Genomic DNA, 20,716 nt, shown 5'->3' with positions numbered 1-20,716 from the left:
TTTATATTGTGTACTTGCTCAAAGGAGGTCAGTTATTTTGCTTCTCAGGCTTAGCTATATTGCATTATATTGCAGTTCAGTTTAAATACTTCTGTATTTCAGCTGCACTACACCTGAAATGCTTCATTAGCCACTAATGAAAAAGTTAAAAGTTTTAACTGTAAGAAAGTTTTAGCTGTAATCCGGTGAAAAACTATAACTTTGATTGTTTCCTTATATACAGTAGTACTTTTATTGTCAGAAGTTAAAAGATGGAGTAGAGGTTAAAAAGTTTATTGACCAACTGTATTGTTCACCAATGGTGTGAGAAAAAAAAGACTTTTATTTTTTTTAGAGTAAGTAGAAGGTTCAGTATACTCAGCTTGCAAAGAAATGGCAGCTATAGAATTAAAACAACTACAACTTTTAGTACACAACGTTTTCAAAGCAATCACCTCTGATATCTGAAACACCAATGCATTCTGTGCAAAAATATTTTACAAAATAAGCAATTATATTAGTATGCTAAATTTTCGCTAATTGTTTGGCTTAAAGAAGTAGTGGGTAAATTGATGTGATTATAATCCAAGTGTTATTACTGTATGCCCATGTTTTAATATAGTGGGAGTGACAATGTATTTCACCTCTGCCGACTGATGACTGGCTTTTGCAGAAGGGGAACATTACGGATTAGGGATTAGGGAGAGAGTTGCCTTTCTCAAAGATGTACTTGATTGATTGATTGATTGATTGATTTTTGAGCTTAGTTAGGCGCCAAATGCCCACTGTGAAGTGCAGATTTGGGCTACTTATCCATGAACTTTGCAGCAAAATTAGTCCACTAGATTTGTAGCCTCACTTGCACAAATTAATTGACTTATACCTAATGAGCGATGATTTATATTATGAATATTCCAAGGTTTTAAATGTCATGCCCTTATGTTTTGTCTTATGCCGCATACACGCGACCGTTTTTCATGATATGAAAAATGCAATTTTTTAAATTGGTCGTTAAAAACGGCCGTGCGTAGGCTCCAGAGCATTTTTCTTGGTGAGAAAATGGGCATTAAAAATTTAGATCCTGTTCTATTTTTTCTCGTCGTTTTTCACGTCGTCGTTTTTCTCGTCATGAAAAACGGTCGTGTGTACGCTTTATTGAGGGGGAAAAACACTCATGCTCAGAAGCAAGTTATGAGACAGGAAAATAGCATAATTAGCCCAAAGGGTGGCGCCATTCGACTGGAACTTCCCCTATATAGTGCCGCTGTACGTGTTGTACGTCACCGCGCTTTGCTCAAGCATTTTTTATCAGAATTGTGTGTATGCAAGGCAGACTTGAGAGGAATCACGTTGAGAAAATGTTGTTTTTTTCCATGACATGAATAACGGTCATGTGTATGGGGCATCAGAACTAATTCTTGTAAAAACAATATATTGGGAGAATTACAGTATGTACGATTTCTTTGTTGACTTCCTCTTTTGATAACACTAGCTTTCATGTTGACCCCTTGGATTCTATATTTTTTGTGTTGATTGATTGTTCTATGGCAGAAATTTAAGTATTATGGGCAAAGACAGCTAATGTTTTCCAAAGGAGGTAAGCAATGCTAACTATTATATCTCTCTCCGTACTGGTTTTCTTTATATTGACACACTGGGGTTGAATTACTAAAATTGGAGAGTGCAAAGCCTGGTGCAGATCTGCATAGAAACCAATAAGCTTCCAGGATTTTTATCTAAGATTAATTGAACAAGCTGAAGTTAGAAGCTGATTAGTTACCAATGCAAAGCTGCACTAGATTTTGCACTCTCCAGATTTAGTAAATCAACCCTGGTGTTTGAGAGTTTTAGCAAAATGAATAAAGTGGATGGGTTCATGTTTTACTAAACAAGACTGACCCTTTGTTGCCAAAAAAAAGATTTAAGGCCCCAGTTATGATTCTTCAATTTTTGTTTGTTGCATTGTATCTTACATGCATTTTAAATTTGCCTTATACAGTATGCAGTACTATTCATCTCCATTCATGCACCTTCTGGAAAGCACATCATGATGAATGTTTGTTTACAGTTTTATTAACCCTTTCATGACTGCCCTACATGTATACACTGTGACAAAATGGTGGGCTTTAATGCCCACACACTGCATATATGCATCACTGGGCTGAGAGCATGCTCACTGCACATTCATAGTATAAAAACCATAATGTAGAAGACAGTTTTCGATCCAAGCTAAAAATCAGTAGACAGCGGGACTGGCTTTTGATGTGATCATTATGACAGTGGTCACATGACTGCCAATCGTTCCTGTCCCCGGGTGTTTTGAACTGTATAAAAGCACGCCAGGCTAGGTGAGAAGGGGATAAAGTTTAAAAGCTACAGTACAAACCAATGAGATAAATGTTTTTTACACAGCAGATGAGAGAGGAATAAACTGGGCACAATCAAAATTATAAGGTAATAATAGAATGCGTACAGAAAATATATTTTCAATGTCAACAATATAAGTGTATACAGGGCAGTAATCAAAACATTATGTAACGGTAGATTGCTACGAGTTACAAACATCCACTAAATCACCCTTCTACCAGACCACCATATATCACCTCTGAGACAATAAGCAGTCATTTGCGTAGTTTTGTTGCGTTTATTGTGGGATACAACTTGGTTTGGGTAAAGGAAGATGTGGGATGCCCATAGCACTTATTGAACGTTCAGAACATTTATAGAACATTGACTTAGTAGATTTAGCCATGAAAATGATGCACTTCCAACAATCACAGTCTCTTCCCCTGCATAACTTCACTGCAGACCATTGTTCCTCCTTGAACTTCTCTTGTACAAATCCTTTGCTGCAAAACTGTTCGATTCATTTCTCATCACTTCCAGTAAGGCAAAAAGGGATCACTCTGAATAACCCTAGCTTGCTGGCTGTACTTTGTTAATGTATAAAAGTCTCTTGAGTTGTGTTGCTGGAGCAAATCAAGAAGCCAGAGGCATACAATACCTCTCCCCAGTGGCTCAGTGATTTTGGATAGCTACACAGTCTTTTGGTTGATATTACCTGAGTGCTTTACTAGGCCAGAGATACTCGGTCCTCTCCCTGCCGCCCTAGCAAGGACGGCACATGTCAATAAGTGGACTACTACCCCCAGCCAGTCCATAACTGCAAACATTGCGTTCCCCGGCCACAGTATTCTGCACTACTCTCAACAATCCTCCTTGTGCTTATTTCACACTGACCTTCTCCAAAGTGCATGTCCTGGTCACAGGAGGTGCAAAAACAATAAGGATATGGACAGCCGCACTCCAGTAACTTGAAAAAAGACGTGCCCTTTATTGGGTACAGGAAAAAATGCACTACAGGTATCAGCACACAGTGGGATAAACAGCTGACGCGTTTCGCATTGAGTGTCAATGCTTAATCATAGTCACAGGCTCCTGGTCACAGGAGCCTGACGCTATCTCCATGGTTAAAAATGTTTATCCAGGTATACTTCCTAACAGCTCCTCCGGTCCTCCTCCGTGCTCGGTGCTCCCCACGTGGGGGACGACCTGCAACAGCAGCCTAAAACACCATTTTCCTTTCTCTAATCCAACAGAATCCCCCTAGCAGGATGTGACCTCAGCTTATATGGGAGGCCTGCCCCCTGCCAATACCGAATAGGGATTGGTCAGAGCTCCTCACATGAGCTGCCTGTCACTCAAAACTTCAGGTCCAACCCCTATTCCAAAACTACCAGATATCAAGGTTTAGGAGAAGTACCTGCTTATAGTGCAAAATGTTGGTGACCAGTCGGATTGTTGCTTTTGTATAATATTTGTTATTATATTTACATTTTAATATCTCGCATATACGATATATGGTTAAAATAAGGGTTCTGTGATTAGAGTGAAAGTTTCAACATAACACATTTATTTAGAGAAAAGATATTAGCTATCTAACATACTGCATACATATACAGTTTTAAAGTAAGGGAAATAAAAGTTAGTTTCAAATACAAGATAAGCACATCACACTAAAAGTATTAAGAAAACAAATTATGACAAAGTATATAAGTGCAGGGGAGAAGATAGATTCTGATGTTACCTTGCTACTGACATCCCTTTACTGACATCCCTCTGACATCCCGGGCCCGGGAAGTTCTCATCATCTCTCTCCAATTCTATTGATGAGACCCCCTGACTTTATAATCCTGATGTCGCTTCTGATTGGCTGAAATAGCCTTTCCTTTTATGGTCACAGCTTCCTTCCACCTTAACTTTATGTCCCTGAGGCCCACTCTGATTGGACATTACTATCCTTTCCAAATATGGGCAACATCCTAGTTCTATCTATTAGCTATGTATAGGTTTGAAGTTTAAACTAATTACCTCTAGCTCGTTCGACCTCCTGTCTATTCATGGAAGAGTACAGTCTTTTCCAGGTGACACCATAAAGTGCAAACCTTTCCCACTGTGATTTCTTCCTGACTTGCTTTGTATGTCAAAAGATGTAGTAGATTGGTCGTCTCCGGCCACCTTCTTCACAAAGCAATCATGCATATCAAATACGGAGAGTGCTAATTAGATAAATTCAATCCCTAACTGTCAGCCTATTTAAAGTATCAGAACTTCTCCCCCACCACACATCCACTGTTATCATAATATATATTTATACCTATGTACAATTATGGCGATTAGACATTAACAATTCACCCAGGGCAACAGATGACCCCTTGTGGCCAGTTGAGACAGATGAGACTAGGCCACACTTTAAGTGAGTAATTGTTTATGTCTAATATCCATTAGAATGTTAAGTTTCTCCCTCTGCCATTTTTTTTAGAAGTCAGCCAAGATATATCACCATGCCCGTCATGAAAATCAATACCCCACATTGCAATATGAGAAAACCTTTTCATCCCATTTCCCTCCAGGTCCTAGTGGTGACTAAGCTAAAATTCCCATCATGTAAAAGTTAATTTACCCTTTCCTCGGTTTTCACCATATCATTACTAATTTGATTGTGGAGGTTTACTGACAAAGTATACATTTTTACATCAACATGGGGTATGTATGTGCTAGGATCTGGGACCTCAGGGGTACTCTCAATGATGTCAACACTGGTATGGGGTTTCTATAGTTTGCCCAATAGTACTGTACTCATGTGGAATGAAGCAAAAATTTGGATAGGGTATTGGGACACGACTGACCCCCATAGAGGAATGTCTGGTGATTGGTAACGACACAGTACAGTCCATCCATGTGGTAGGTGACCCTTGTGCTTGGTGTTCTCCATTTTGACCACTTCACTGGGCAGTTAGCCTCCATTTCACGTGGAATGGTTTCTTGAGGTGGTTGGCGTGGACTTTCCAGTTGGGGGTCCCTTGCTACGTTGGCTGTGGGATCCGGGTCATTGTTTAGACCACAGACTGGAGTGTCAGTTTCAAACACATCACAACGGCATACGTATCTATTGTCTTTGACAGTGCAGCAGGCAGTGTGCGGTGCTTTCCATCGCCCTTGAACTTGAATTGAGCATTTCGGGGAGGTGCAGCCTTTCCTTGTACATGTCATTCTCGAGGTATCCGAGGGAGTGTATGGACGCCATTGTGTTAAAAGTAGTCCTCTTGTGGATGGAACACGGGCAGCGACATTGTGAAGGATATGTACATTAGGTCACGGTAGGTGCACAGTGACTGGCTTTTCTTGCAAGAAAATGGCCCTCTATTTGGGTGTGGTGTCACTATCCCTATACTTCGAATTGTGGAAACTGGCAAAGGTTTGCACTTGTCTCCAAAATGTACATTCATTCCACCACTAGTATTAGTGTGAGTACAATACCATTGTGTAAGATCTGTGTCTTTTACGATAAAATTTCCATACGCAGTGCATATCACCTCTTGGCCCATACCATCCTCTCTAGCTTTATGTTATAAACCGTAAAAAAAAAATTAAATAACAAAACCTTTCCTCCCCTGCAAGCCCCTCAACACCCTGCAGAACTGGTTTCAGCACTTGCCGAACCTTTTTCCTATTCACCATTTCTGATATGCCGGCGAATCGCTGTCAAATCGGCTTGGTTCCAAATTGACATGTCAGTTTCACAAAGTTCTGGGTTGGATGCTAGTATGCTGTCCGTGCCCTTTACCTTTCTGGATCTGAAAATGCCCCTGTGGGGAGGAAGGTTTGGTTCTGCCAATGGATCCTGAGTTTGCTTGCATGGGAGGCAATAAAAATCTACTAGCAAGGAAGAGTAAAACAAAGATACATTTGTCCGAGCACATGAGCCGAATTCGGCCATGTTCCACTGGGACAAATTAAGTACCACCTGCACATGAATAAACTTAGCGTTATTAAACAATATTCCAGGGATTGAGTTTTCCGTTAGGCTACTAGGTGGTTCCTCTTGCAGTGTTGGGCATTCCAAGGAGGTTGGTTTGTAATAGGGGATTGCAGCTGTATTTTTGGACAAAGTTGTAGGAGTAGGGGTGTTAGTCTTTGGGGACACCTGCAAGATAATTTTCCCTGGGACGTACTGAAGAGTGGATGCATGAGTGTTGCTGGACAAGAGGATGGAGATAACGAAAGAATATTTCCACTCTCCGGCATCCCTCAACCGTGTCTCTTGAATCAATAAACAATAAAGATCCGTTGTGAAAGCTCATGGCTCTGTTCTGGTAGTCCGTGATCTTCCCAGCAACGCCATTCATCCAAACTAGATGATTATCAATGGGACTCCACCAATAAACTTGCTTCCCTACTGTAAGGGTTAAGTACTCTCACGATCGGACCCCGTTGTTCCTTATCTCAAGGCGCAGCGCTGTGAAATCACTTCTGAACCCATGAATTGCACACTGAGACGAGTTCAGGGAAATGATCTAATGGTATATCTTTATTCATGGCTTTTATAATATTCTACAAGCAATAAGATAACACAAGAAATTAACCTGTTCATACATCAGGTGGAAGTACTAATATGGTCTTAGCATCTTATGGTACAACAACAAGTTATCAGCAGACATGTTCTCATAACAATACATTGAAATGCGTCTTTAACACAGAACTCTGTCTATAAACTCCAAAACATAAGATAAGCGTTAAAGGTCGAATAACAAGCTATGTTCTATAAACAAATGGTTACTTAGAACAGGCTAAAACAGAGAGAGAATAATAATGTCTTGACGAGATGAATCTAAGATGGATACTTATTCCTAAGATGGAGTCACAGTGGCTCACATCCCTTCAATCGTCTCTTTGATTCATGAAATGAATCATAAATATACATGGTGACCCATCTTATATACACATATGGGGTGATACACCTGTAGTGCCCCCTTACTTTCAGTATGGGCACTACGCTAAATTAGTGGGAAAAGGGGAGAGCTTATCCAGCTCTCATTCACAATTTGCTAAATTTTGGGCCGCTGTCATCTCAGAACTGTCCTGTAGGTCAGTCTGCGTTCCAGGGGTGTGTTACCACTCCCGGGCGGCAGTTGGTGCTAGAGGGGTTCTGGCGGACTCACCTTCCCCAGCAGCCAGAGGAGTGGTTCCCCTCACTAGGTATGCTGGAGGAGGTCATATCCGGGGCAGCAGCCTTGGCTTGAGGCCTTCTTCTTCCGCGGGGTTCGAGTTCCAGGTACGGTACCCACATTCAGGGTGTGCGTATCCCTGGACCTCGCCGCTGTGGCCTACCCAGCCAAAGTTGCGCATCATGCAGAGCTCCATCCGGACATAAAGAGGGGTCCCAGTGACTAGCTGGGGCCTGAACCTCTCCAAAGAGGATCCTAAGCTGAGAGCTGCACGGTGGGGGATCGGCTTCTGCGGGGTAGCGCTGCACACCTAGTAATACAGAGAATTACAACTTATACATGATTTTTAATAACTACAAGTCCCAAGTCCCGCCACACCTCTGAAGGGGAGCGATGACTCGCAGTCCAAGGACCGCGGCTATGGGACGCTCTACTCACAGATATTTGGATGGACGTAAACCATCGGGCCTTCAGAAAAAACCTAAGATACATCTACTGTGAAACACGGCTAGACGATGATATTTGATACAGCGTCTCGAGGTGTTTCAGTATACATTCAAAGCGCTGTACAAGTTACTCATTTGGAGTGTCTTTAGAAACTCACTTGAACACATTTATAAGCTTCCAGATACATTGCATAAGGCACTAGATCCTTGGGGGGCGCGAGGCCCCCTTTCCATTTATACAATTATGGCCCTGAGATTAAAAGTCTCATGCTCTACCGACTGAGCTTATACAACATTAAAAACATAAGTAAAGTATTACTGCAAAGATTAGGATCACTATTTCTATATGAGCACGATATCCTTAAACTAGGAGAAAAATACCACCAACTCCAGACCCATCCGCCCAAATCTTCAAATCTCTCTCTGTGGCATGTGTCTGGAGATTCAATAACCATCTAGCAGTGCCACTGTACCCATAGTACTAGTACTGGCATTTGGGTATGTGCTGGCTGCTCTAATAGCTGATTTTTCAATGTACAATGTACTCTAAAAAACAGAAAAACTACAAAAAGAACCCTTGTGTATATCAGGAAAAAACAGTGGAAGTCATAAATGACCTGGGACAAATGTCCCGCTGAGCAATGTATATATAGTCATGCTGTGACACTACCTTACCCTGTTCTCCTGCTCAATCACAAAAAAGCATTATCAGTCCTAGCCTTTGGAATAACTCTGTATCTGCCCAAACTTCGAGCAGACAGGTGTTGACAATTTAGGTAATATTTATAGTTGGTCCGCCCAGGGTAAATGATGTTCCCATCCCCTACCACCATCGCTCAGGAGGTACACCTGGGACCTGAAACACTTCTGGAAAAGGAACTCCTCAGGGCAAAGCTTTCCACCACGTTCTTTTTGGTGAGGACACCTGCCATAATCCTACAATTGCCCCCTGCATTACAAACATAACGAGGAGGCCAAATCTGGGTGCTACAACCACAGTACTATTCAGATACCTTCACTCGGGCACCCGGATATATTTCTGATACTTCCGGAAGGGAGGTTCAGCCCCTGGTGACACCTTTGGTAGCAGGTAAAACAAGAAGTGATATATTATAAAACCAACTGTGGTGAATTTTACCCTCTTAGACTATGTTCATTCACCAGGGCAGCCATAACTGCTTGTGACTAAAGACACATTCCGTGTGTCAGGCTTCAGAGTTGTGGAGGGGCCAGCCTAGTAGGGGTTGTGGCAGCATCAGGGGTGACGTGGAGGGGCCAGAGTAGCTGACAGACATAAGAGATATTCTGAAGATGCCCCCTGCGGACCACTTGTTCTTCTCGTCCTGGGGTCCTTTAAAAGTCGTTATTTTTTCCCAGCTATACTGGGCCAGAACTAGGTGGAATCTGTGAGTTTGCACAGAACCATCAAGTGTCCGGGGCTGTTCCACCTGGCATGGCTACTGAAAGCTGGGCCCGGTCTGCTCCCACCGCTGCCACCACCTTGGGGCCTGGTCTGCTCTTCCGTAGAGGCTAGGGGCTAGAGGCTAGGGCCTGCGCTTCCACATGTGAGCCTCAAAAGCTAGGATGGCTACCTCAGCAAGAACCTAAAGCTGAAAACAGCCAATCAATCTAACTTATTGCTTGATTGATTTACCTGCCGAAGTAAAACAACTTCTGGCCCTTTTGGTGAGACCAAAAGAAACCCTCTCTCTCTCTCTGTATACAAACATATCCACTGACCTCAAGTAAAGGATCCAATGACTCTGAATACAGAGTGTCCTTCTGGGTGTAAACTCCACCCGTCCTTACAACCGGCCTCCAACGAGTAACTACATACTGTAGCAGGGCTGATCTATGTGTAGGTGTGTCTCTCAGGTGGGCTTGCAAATGTGGTCTGGAGCATAATTGCATAGACCCCAAAGGTACATAACCCGGAGGATATTATCCACCAGGTTAGTCATCAGCCGTGAAGGATACATTTCCAGAAGATTCCCACAAGGGAATATGTCCTCGTCCACCAGGACGCTAAAACATATGAAGTGAAATGGTATATGGCAGTGGTATGGCACATCAGATAAGACTGGTGCTCCAAGTACAATTAAACTATTAATTTCCCTCAAGTCCTGCAGCTACAGGGTTTATAGAGGTGTTCTTTTCTGGGATATTCAGTTATCCCTTTTATTTTTTTTTTATTTTTTTATTATGCCATAGAACAGGGCTATGTACAGCATCACTACATTTACTCAGCTAATACACAGATTTAAACTCAATAAGCATTTAAAATGTTATGCTCCTCAACGGCTGTGCTTACAAAAACCTTCGTGATTTTTGGCCAAATGCCAAATGACAATATTTTGCACAGAGATACCCTGATATGTGGCTGTTAATGTGCAAAAATCAGTTTTTCAAAATAAACCCCTAGTCAAGAAAAAATACCTTGCTGGACAGATATACAATCAGTTCCTTCTGCCTCATTTCCTTGTCCCCTATCTCATTTATGTGTCCTGTTTCTGTCAGGAATGGTAGGGGGGGACAAGGGAAAAAGAGGGGGGGGGACTCTATATCCCTGGCCTCCTGTGATAGCTTGTCTACCTCCTTTTTATGTTGGGTGATAATTTCACAATAATCCGGGATCTCAACGGATGTATTATGAACCCAAGTGCAACACTCATAGCCCCTAGTGACATTACCTAGGCCCGTGAGTGCAGCACTTATGCTTTTAACGGCCAGGAATTCTAATTGCTCCTGATTGCTCTAGTTTCTATATTTAATTTGGAAATATCATCAGGATTTTCCTTCAGTACATCATCAATAATACTCATGTAATCATTTCGCCTCTTCATTCAACCTATTTCCCAATTTGTACTAGAAGGGAACCAGGCCCAGGCCATATTATTAATACATTTTGAGAGGATACCTGGGGTACAAACTAGTTTTAAGAAGGTGTCCTCTCTTACTATCACCTAATATCCCTCTCTACTGGGACCATGGCCGCTGACTAACACCATCACTGGGATTCTAAATAAGGATAATATAGATAATATCCTTGCAACAGATGTATGTATAATCAAAGGTTTAAAGGCAACCTTTGAAAAATTCTCCTTAGCTCATAAGAGAGACCGGAGAATGTCATACCTCACAACAATTGGCCTACTATAGAGGTGGCTTGGCGCCTAGGAATAAAGGGTCTGGGGTACAGAAGAAGGAGCTATACCGCGATGCTACCGGAAGTGCAGCATGTTGGCAAGTCGTAGACTTCTTGTGGAACTACCTAACTTAAAGCACAAACCTTTAAATCCATCAATGGCCTGGGTTGTCTACTCAAAGCATTGCTGTTTAACCACTAACATGTATGTTGGTCTGAGATTGTTCATAAAAGTTTGGATCATCAGACTGTGCCTTCTAACACACCCTCCCCTGTCTTTTGTCTACAGTAACGTGGAGTTAAGTTCAGGGGTGTGATAGAAAGAGGTGCTGTGGGAGAAGTTTAAGATAACTTGTGTATGTGTCTGTCATTGAGAAGTTAAGGGCAGTGTGTTGACAGGCTTGGACCCCTCTTGTGGAGTTCCCTAACTTAAAACACCAATCTGGTGCATGACTCCTACCTGTGATCTGGAAAATAAGAGTATTATCAGAGTATTTCCTAGTAACACTTGTAAGGTGTACGTGGGGTGTACCTTTTAAGAGAGGAGTGAAATTCAAAGATACGGCTATCAGGGGAATTCTACTGGACCCAGGGTGCAGCTTGCTACATATCCAGCAAGCTGGAAGCTTTCTTGTGACATCAGTAAGACAAACAAGTGGGGTACCATTTTAGAGGAGTAGCCTTAAAAAGGAATTTTAGTGGTACCCCTGGATTTTACTACCTATCCAACATTTGTAATATGATGATTTCCTACCATAAGCATATTTAAACTTAAACTTTAAAAATAACATTTTGTCGGTAAAACCTTCACCGATTTTCTGTCTTCATTCTAGCATGGCTTTCAGCATGGCTAGAGTTAGTTCTTTACCCACAGATGTCTTTCATGACACCTAAATCTTCTGGGTGATATATACAGTTAGTTATAATCCATGTTGGGGGGGAACACTGGAAGCATGGTCACCCCCAAGAGTGTCCAAGGTTTCTCAGGACCTGGAGCAGAAAACAGTCTTTTTGCTGTATTCGCTTTTCGAGGATTTATAACACCTGCTTCACCTCCTGTCTAAAACTCTATTAACATTTGCTTCACCTCTTATGTCCGCAACTGAAGCTTTTAGCTGTGTCTTGCCTTGCTTCGCACAATCCACTTTGACCTTTTTTTTTCGACTGGCATGGATCCAGGCTTGGGAATTCTCCAACAAACAAAGGTTAGGATTTCACCACTAGGATGGCTGTCCGGATCACCGGGACTTCTAGTGGTAGGAGGTCCAAAGGGATGTGTTGGTTTCTGTGAACAGAAAGAAGAGATGTGCGAGCAACATTTCCTTCAACTTGGACTCAATTATCTTTGACATTTTTCCCTCCCTTATCCGATCAAGATCTTCTAAGATAAGGGGTGTCCTGGCCCTTCCCATAAGAATCTCAAATGGAAACTACCCTGTGGCTTTACCAGGACATTCTGATCTCGGAAAGAACTACTAGCAATCATTTTATTACATTTATGGAATATTTGCAATGGACACCCTTACCCAGGAATGATTTCCTGCGTGAGTATATCTCTTGTGGATTCGAATGTTTCCACTCATCCACGATGATTAAAATGTATTCTTGCTCTGTCCCTTTCTTTGGCATGTGGGTAAAAATGATTCCAAAGAAAGGAGATTTAGAAGCAAAAACAAAAAGAATTCTGTATGGGAGAATACTGGCTAAATAGTATCCACCTGGTGGATAATATCAGCTAAACAATGTGTTCATCCGGGCAATAGAGTGAAGAAACAAATGCTCAGCAAGAAATGGAACATTACTTTGAAAAGTGTGCCATCTCAAAAATGGAATGCAAGGTTTACAAAAAACGAGTGCTCCCGTCTGAGCCTGCGTGGGTTTTGAACCGACGCTTTTCCGTACTAACCATCGGTTTTGGACCGAAGGAAAACAGACCGATAGCCTATACACACGAACACATCCATGATGACTGCTGCTGGTATGTGAGTGAAATTTATTCATAGACGAATAAAAGGTGTAGTACGGGATACAGGGGAGGTGTTCATATTTCACCCTGTGTGGTATGTTTGGATTATTCCTGATATATGTGATGTACTGTGACACATATAAATATATATATTTAACGAGCAGGTTTGCGATATAGCCAACCTCTATGACCTACCCCATGGTAGGTGCACTGGCTGCGGGGATGCATGGACCAGCTGCGGGGACTATCTTCCCCTCTTTCAAAAAAAAACTATTAAGTTTATGTATAAAAAGCAGGTTGTGGGGAGATATGTGAAAAAGGAAAAAGGTACAGCGGGGAGATATATTCTGAGTGATATATCTGCGTGTTTGTCTGCGTGCTTGCTCCGGGGGCTCTATATGGGTTGTGGCTGGCACCTGAGGGCTAGGGGAACTGGAGGAATTTTGCCAGAAACTTGGCATCCTTTTAGGTTGGGTCCGAAGACAGAATTTCTTCTGCTTCAACCCTGAACTCATGTTAAAACCAGTGCTTTGCTATGTTCAACCCATTTTCTTCCACAAAAAAACAAAAAGGCAAACAACTCTATATACATATATACAATGTATCATAGTACCTTATGTGCCATAAACAATACAAATAATAAATGCACAAATTCCCTTTGATATTCTGGCACACTCAACCCAATTTCTTAATTCATTCCAAACTCCTCCTTCCCTTCACAAGTATGGAAGGAGGGGTGAGGAGGTGATTCACTGCGGAACCTCACTCATAAACAATACTTTTTCAAATGCTTTGTTTCTGTCAGCCAACGGACCCCAGACACTGATTGACTACTTAACCGCTGTCAACAAAAATAGAATGGCAATTAACCGTTTGCCACCGCGGCCGCTTTTCTGTAAACAGAGGGTTTCACCCGTCTTTTTGGTCTGGGGGTCCATTGACCCTTAACATCAGCATTTGCAATTTTACATATTTTACTCACAGTGTGATTTACTCATAGAACACCTTTGTTCGTAGAGGTACAAGACTCTCATGTACCCTCACATAATTACAAACAATCACTTTATATACAATATCACCTTTACACAAATACACAAATACCAATTTTTTATATTTGTCACATGACAGAAAAGAACAGTGACAGAGGTCTGATTTTTTCTCTCAGTTCTTCCCAACTGCTTTAGGCCTAACAAAAGAAATAGCATTTCCTTTGAACCGTAAACAGCTCCCCTCTGTCATCCGCAAACTATATACAACCAGGGCGTTTTAGTGTTATTTACAATATCTTAGTAACAGAGCTACGAGGTCAAAACTGTCTTTGTTTAATGTTTTCCCAGTAAAACTGTAAACTCCCAGAGTTATGCGTTTTCCAAAAACGCTTTGTGTTTCCAAAACACTTTACTATCTGACCTCTGTCTAAATTACACAGATGGTCGCAAAGACTCGTCTTTTTGCTGGGTTTGACCTGTAGATCACCCTTTACTAGACAGCTTTACCTTAAAAATGCAGAAGGGGGTGTAACTTGTAAGTCTGATTCCCCTTCTGCCCCCCTTACTGGTCCCTTGTCAGTGTCCATAGCTACTCCAGGAATATCCCTTTCTGCTACCGGGGGCTGGGTATTTAGAGTCCCCATAGGGACGGTCTGTGCACTATCTTGCTTTGCAGCTGATAACTGCGCAGCGGGCTTCTGTGCCAAATTTTTTGTCACGGGCTGAGCTTGGTATACTGCTGCAGCCGAAAATCCCTTATCTGACACTGTTAGCGTGGGGTAAAAACATTGCACATCCTCTTGTGGGGGTGGTCTTCCCATTATTTGTGAAATGTCACAGGGGTCCAGGTGATACAGTGACCGGGGGCAAACTAAAAGATTGTTTCCCCCCCTTTCTACCTGACCCCGGAGTCCTTCAACAGTTAACCCTTCCTTGAAAACAATTGGCACATGTAGGTTTAACCTCAGCACCTGGACTCTGGGTTTACCATTGCGAAATAACTGACCCTTTCCCATCCTTGACCGATAGCACCTGGCATGCTTGCTAATAAGTATGTGTGGCTGCCACAATAACAAAACAATACACCCACAACACATTCAGAACATCTGCGAGACATTAATAATGTTCTTATACTCTAAAATATGTCTGATTTACTGTAATATCAAACCAATAGTCTACTTACATTATCCTGGGCACTTAACAGGCACTAAACAATATTCTTATTACTTCTATACAGGATTATACTTATACAAGACCTCAAAAATGTAGGGGTGCAGACTGGCGCTGACTGACTTTAGACAGTCCCAGCGTGTTTGTTCGGGCGGCTCCTGTTTGCGGGAGTTTTAATTGTATAAACCGTCAAAAACAGAGAATGAACTCCCAAAAATGGCCCAAAGTTTGCCCCAGGAACTCTTGTGGTACAGGGAAATGGCAATTAAGTTTATACCATAACTGGCTTTCGCAATACCGTTTTGGGCAGGCTGCTGTAGCAGATAAATGGTGATGTAAGTTATATGGTGTTTCACTAATAAATATAACAATGTGGAAGTACTGATTAAGACCTGTATGTTTCAGTAATATTCCACACCTACAATATTCACAAAGTATATTATGAAACGACATCTACGTTTTGTATCACAAACAAATTATCTACTACTACTATTACTCTATGCGATAGAAAGATAAGCAAAGTAACCTGAGTTATCGGAACAACGTGCCAATCTATTTTGTGTATACACCTTAAAATTTATAGTCACCCTGGACTTTGATGCGTTAATGCTCTATGTGTTTCCAAAACACTTCATGCGTTTTCCAAAAACGCTTTGTGTTTCCAAAACACTTTCTTAGTCACCTAGGACTATGCAAAGACTTTCTAAAAGTCTTATTTGTGTGTGTTTCCAAAACACACCGTACTCCCTTTCCCACACAGATTTAAAAACTTCACATGATCGCGAGCAATATGTCAAGGTAAGGTAAAAATAAATTTAAACACATACCTTGAATATTGCCGCCATCATGCTGCCGATACTACGCCAAAACTGTAAGGGTTAAGTACTCTCACGATCGGACCCCGTTGTTCCTTATCTCAAGGCGCAGCGCTGTGAAATCACTTCTGAACCCATGAATTGCACACTGAGACGAGTTCAGGGAAATGATCTAATGGTATATCTTTATTCATGGCTTTTATAATATTCTACAAGCAATAAGATAACACAAGAAATTAACCTGTTCATACATCAGGTGGAAGTACTAATATGGTCTTAGCATCTTATGGTACAACAACAAGTTATCAGCAGACATGTTCTCATAACAATACATTGAAATGCGTCTTTAACACAGAACTCTGTCTATAAACTCCAAAACATAAGATAAGCGTTAAAGGTCGAATAACAAGCTATGTTCTATAAACAAATGGTTACTTAGAACAGGCTAAAACAGAGAGAGAATAATAATGTCTTGACGAGATGAATCTAAGATGGATACTTATTCCTAAGATGGAGTCACAGTGGCTCACATCCCTTCACCTACAGTCCCTACAATGGCCACAGGCAATAAGACGGATTCCCCCTCTAGACAGTAGACCGGATTCTGGTCAACGATCATGCTGATGAGCGGTCCAGTCTTCTCTCCCTTGGTATGTCTGATCAGAGCAGGATCACAATCCACATCGACTTCATGGCTCTAAAAGGGAAGAAAGCAAAACATTTTAGTTGCAGAATTTTGTGAAGGCACAAACAATGGGGCACAAAACTGAGCCCAGTAAATTCAAAGGAATTTCCCAGATCTCCCTCCCTTGTGCTCCTTGTTTGGCCAAGCAATCTGCTACGTCATTTTGTTCCCAGTATGGGGCAGTGCCTATATGACCTTTTACTTTGCACCCCCATGTTTTGACTGGCAACTTTTGCACCAATGTTGCAATATATTTCACCAGGAATACGTGTTTACGTGGAGACCCATCTGAGGACATGTACTGGTGGGTGTGCCAGAAGGGCAGAAATTCTGTAAGAGCCTTACAGACCCACGCAGAATCTGTGTATAAGACAATTTCTTGATCCCCTTTCATCATTTCTAGGGCATGAGCAATCGCAGCCATCTCAGTGAATTGTGCTGATTTGACTTGACATGACCAAAAGATTGATGTTTGGGTCTTTGCATGCGGATCGATAATGTATATTCCAAATCCTACATGTGGGGAACCCTCCACGTAAAAACATGATCCATCTGTGAAAATTGGGACTGCCTTTTCCGGGACCTTTTCATTTGCTGACAAAGGTCTAGAGAAATGTTGTGCCGCTGATTGTGGGGTGATAGCACATTCATGCGGTGTTCCTTGGAAAAGGAGGCCATGGGCAATAGTGGAACGAATATTTGTTTGTTTGACTTTAATGTCTTGATTTTGGAGCAACAGAGCCCAATGGGCCTGTCTGGCATTGAATACATTGCCATCTTCCACTCTGTCTGTGAGTAGAAACTTAGTGGGCGTGTGCAGAATGACTGTTTTAAGTCTTATGATGTATGTGTAGTATTTCGCTGCCCACAACGTGACAAGAAGGTGTTTTTCACATAGAGAGTACTTCATTTCCCCAGGAGATAATGCTTTAGAAGCATATAATATGGGGTTTTGTTGCCCATGGATTTCCTGTGCCAGAACAGCTGACAGGGCTGTCTCTGATATGGCAGTCTCAATGTGAAAGGGCAGTTGGTACTCTGGGTTGGCTAATACTGGCGCTTGTGCTAAAGCTTCTTTAAGCTTCTGCACTGGATTGGTGTGTTGCTCCTTTTTCCCCCAAACATACAGTGGTGCGGACTTATGCGCACCATCAGGGATGATATCCCACACATAATTTACCACTCCTCGGAAAGATCTGAGAGTGGGCATACTCACTGTTAGAGGGAATTGTAGGATGATTTTTACCTTCTCCGTGGCTATCTTACTACCGTTTGCTGCCACTGTAATCCCCAGAAAAGACACAGATTCCTGCGACAATTGTGCCTGGCCAATAATGGGATTACATGTCTGTCCCGTTTTTCCTAGGATTCGTCGGAGTTCCTCCAATAGCCGCAAATGCTTTTCTTTGTCGCATGTGGCTATAAGCAAATTGTCATTGTACTGAAAAAGATTCTTAGTAGCAGAAAAATCAGTTAAAATATCTATCATGGTTACATGTGAAGTACTGTGTTCATGAGATCTAATTTTGCTAATGACATCAGCCATACTCATAATGATTTTTACCGGTTGAATGGGGTATACATTGGAAATCCTCTCATTCCCTTCACTATCAAACCCTAAAAATGTTTGATTTCCTTCATTGGAAGATAAGATCTGGGGAGTACCCATGCTGGGGAGCTTGTCCTTCTCCTCATTTCTGGATAGCTGGTCCCCATGGTCTGGTGAGTCTATGACAATGGGACCTTCTCGATTTTCCTGTGGCTTTGCGATTTCTCCCATCGCCACAGGCAAAGTCGAACTAGGATCCATATGTTCCTCAATTTCAAAGGCACAGGTATTACTATGTTCTCGTATGCTAGCCACAGCCTGTCCTTTAAATTTTACTTTGTTAGGTTCATGTAACTGATCTTGCAACACTTTGTATGCAATAGTTACATGGTCCAGTTCAGTTTCAACTTTAATTAGCATGCTTTTATATTGTACCACGTTTTTTTTGGACAATTTGTAATTTTTTAAATTTTCCTCCTGTGAGGCATTAAGTATTTGATTAAGGGTAGATAAGGATTGTACTTGGCTTTTTAAAGCTGTATTCTCCTTTTCTCTTTCAGAAATTGTAATATTTTTATTACAGACTATACCTTCCAATTTCTTTATTTTAGTATGCATAGACATGCAAGCCGCATACATGCCTGTTAAGGCTAGATTTTTAAGTTTTTTGTTATTTTTGGTTGCTTTTGCTTGTTCTTCCAATACTTTAGTATCACAGGCAAAATCCTTGTTCTCATGTTTATGCGTAAACGTTGCTACAAAACTTTCTAGCCAGGAATCCATTACGAACAGCTAGTATGCAGAATTTGTGAGCTGAATTAAAGTAATTGTTCCCTTCTACTGTAAAGTCATTTACAGTAAAGGAGAGAAAGGCCAAGAGAAAAAAAACAACCAAATAAAATATATTCCCCAAAAATACAGTTTTAAAAAAAACAATATTTTCAGCTGTCCCTAACACAGTCTTTTTTTATTTTTTTAGATTAGAGTGGAAACCTAATTATCCTTAACAAAGCATTGTGCCTATCTTGTCTGAATAGTAGACAAAGGAAACAATAGAAGCCCCCAAGGATCAATTAGGATGAACACCTCTAAGCTATCAATAGCAAAGGTAAATAAAGGAGTGTTTACACTGTGTAACACTCAATTCAGTAAAAACTGAACTAACTCAAAAATCACATTAAATAAATAAAAATAAACCAAAAATGCAAGATATCACTTTCCGTATTAAACATCCACTGTTTTGTACTGAACTAACAATAATGAGAATCTTACTACTTGTAAAATTTCCTCATAATAAAAAAAAATCAAATAAAACTACATAAAATTAGAACCAACTCTTTTGTAGATTTGATTTCAATGTTAGTGGACATACAATTCAACTAACAAAAACTCATTGAACTTTTTTGAACATCAAAGTCTAGACACCCTTTTTTTTTTAGTGACTTTCTACAGACAACAGAAAACCAGCACGTTTCTGTGTATATAAAAAACAATCCATAAAAATAAAAAGCTAAAACGAATACAAAACAAAAAACAAAAACAAAAAATCTTAACAGCAAAAATTGTGTAATTTGCAAAAAACAATAAACATTTATTTTTTCCCACAAAAACCAATTGACAACTATTTCAGTGTGTCAATATAAATGATAATTTAAACAAAAATGTGTCATCCCTTATCTCATCCCCATTACATTGACCGGTTATAATGGTACATCCAAGATATTTTATCAATTATGATTTTGGGATATTAATGAAACAGACACAAAAAAAAAAAAAAATCAAATAACCTTAGAAAATATTAACATATATTTTCCCTAGCTAGGATAGGATAAACTGACTCAGTTTGAACTCCTACTAACCTAAAAAAAAAAATAACTTGTATAACTTGTGGGTAAGCTGACTCAGCTTGAATCCCTTAATTAAAAAAAAACTTGGTGTATTATCTCTCCTAATACCCACTAAAAAAACCAAAAATATTTTACTTATCTTTTCCTTAGATATTTGTTATTATTAAATACTTTCAGTCTTGTTCACAAATTTGTGGTCGCCACTGTTGCTTCTGATAATATTTGTTATTATATTTACATTTTAATATCTCGCATATACAATATATGGTTAAAATAAGGGTTCTGTGATTAGAGTGAAAGTTTCAACATAACACATTTATTTAGAGAAAAGATATTAGCTATCTAACATACTGCATACATATACAGTTTTAAAGTAAGGGAAATAAAAGTTAGTTTCAAATACAAGATAAGCACATCACACTAAAAGTATTAAGAAAACAAATTATGACAAAGTATATAAGTGCAGGGGAGAAGATAGATTCTGATGTTACCTTGCTACTGACATCCCTTTACTGACATCCCTCTGACATCCCGGGCCCGGGAAGTTCTCATCATCTCTCTCCAATTCTATTGATGAGACCCCCTGACTTTATAATCCTGATGTCGCTTCTGATTGG

At 40.7% G+C, this 20,716-nt stretch overlaps 1 protein-coding gene across 1 annotated transcript in view; it reads left to right on the top strand.

The window, feature by feature from the left end:
- GALR1 (galanin receptor 1) overlaps positions 1-20,716 on the top strand; it is a 310,940-nt gene that overhangs the window by 203,975 nt on the left and 86,249 nt on the right. The window lies entirely within an intron of this gene.

Source organism: Rana temporaria, chromosome 5, assembly GCF_905171775.1.
Source record: "Rana temporaria chromosome 5, aRanTem1.1, whole genome shotgun sequence".
Lineage (NCBI taxonomy): Eukaryota > Metazoa > Chordata > Amphibia > Anura > Ranidae > Rana > Rana temporaria.
This window is presented reverse-complemented; position numbering and strand designations above follow the sequence as displayed.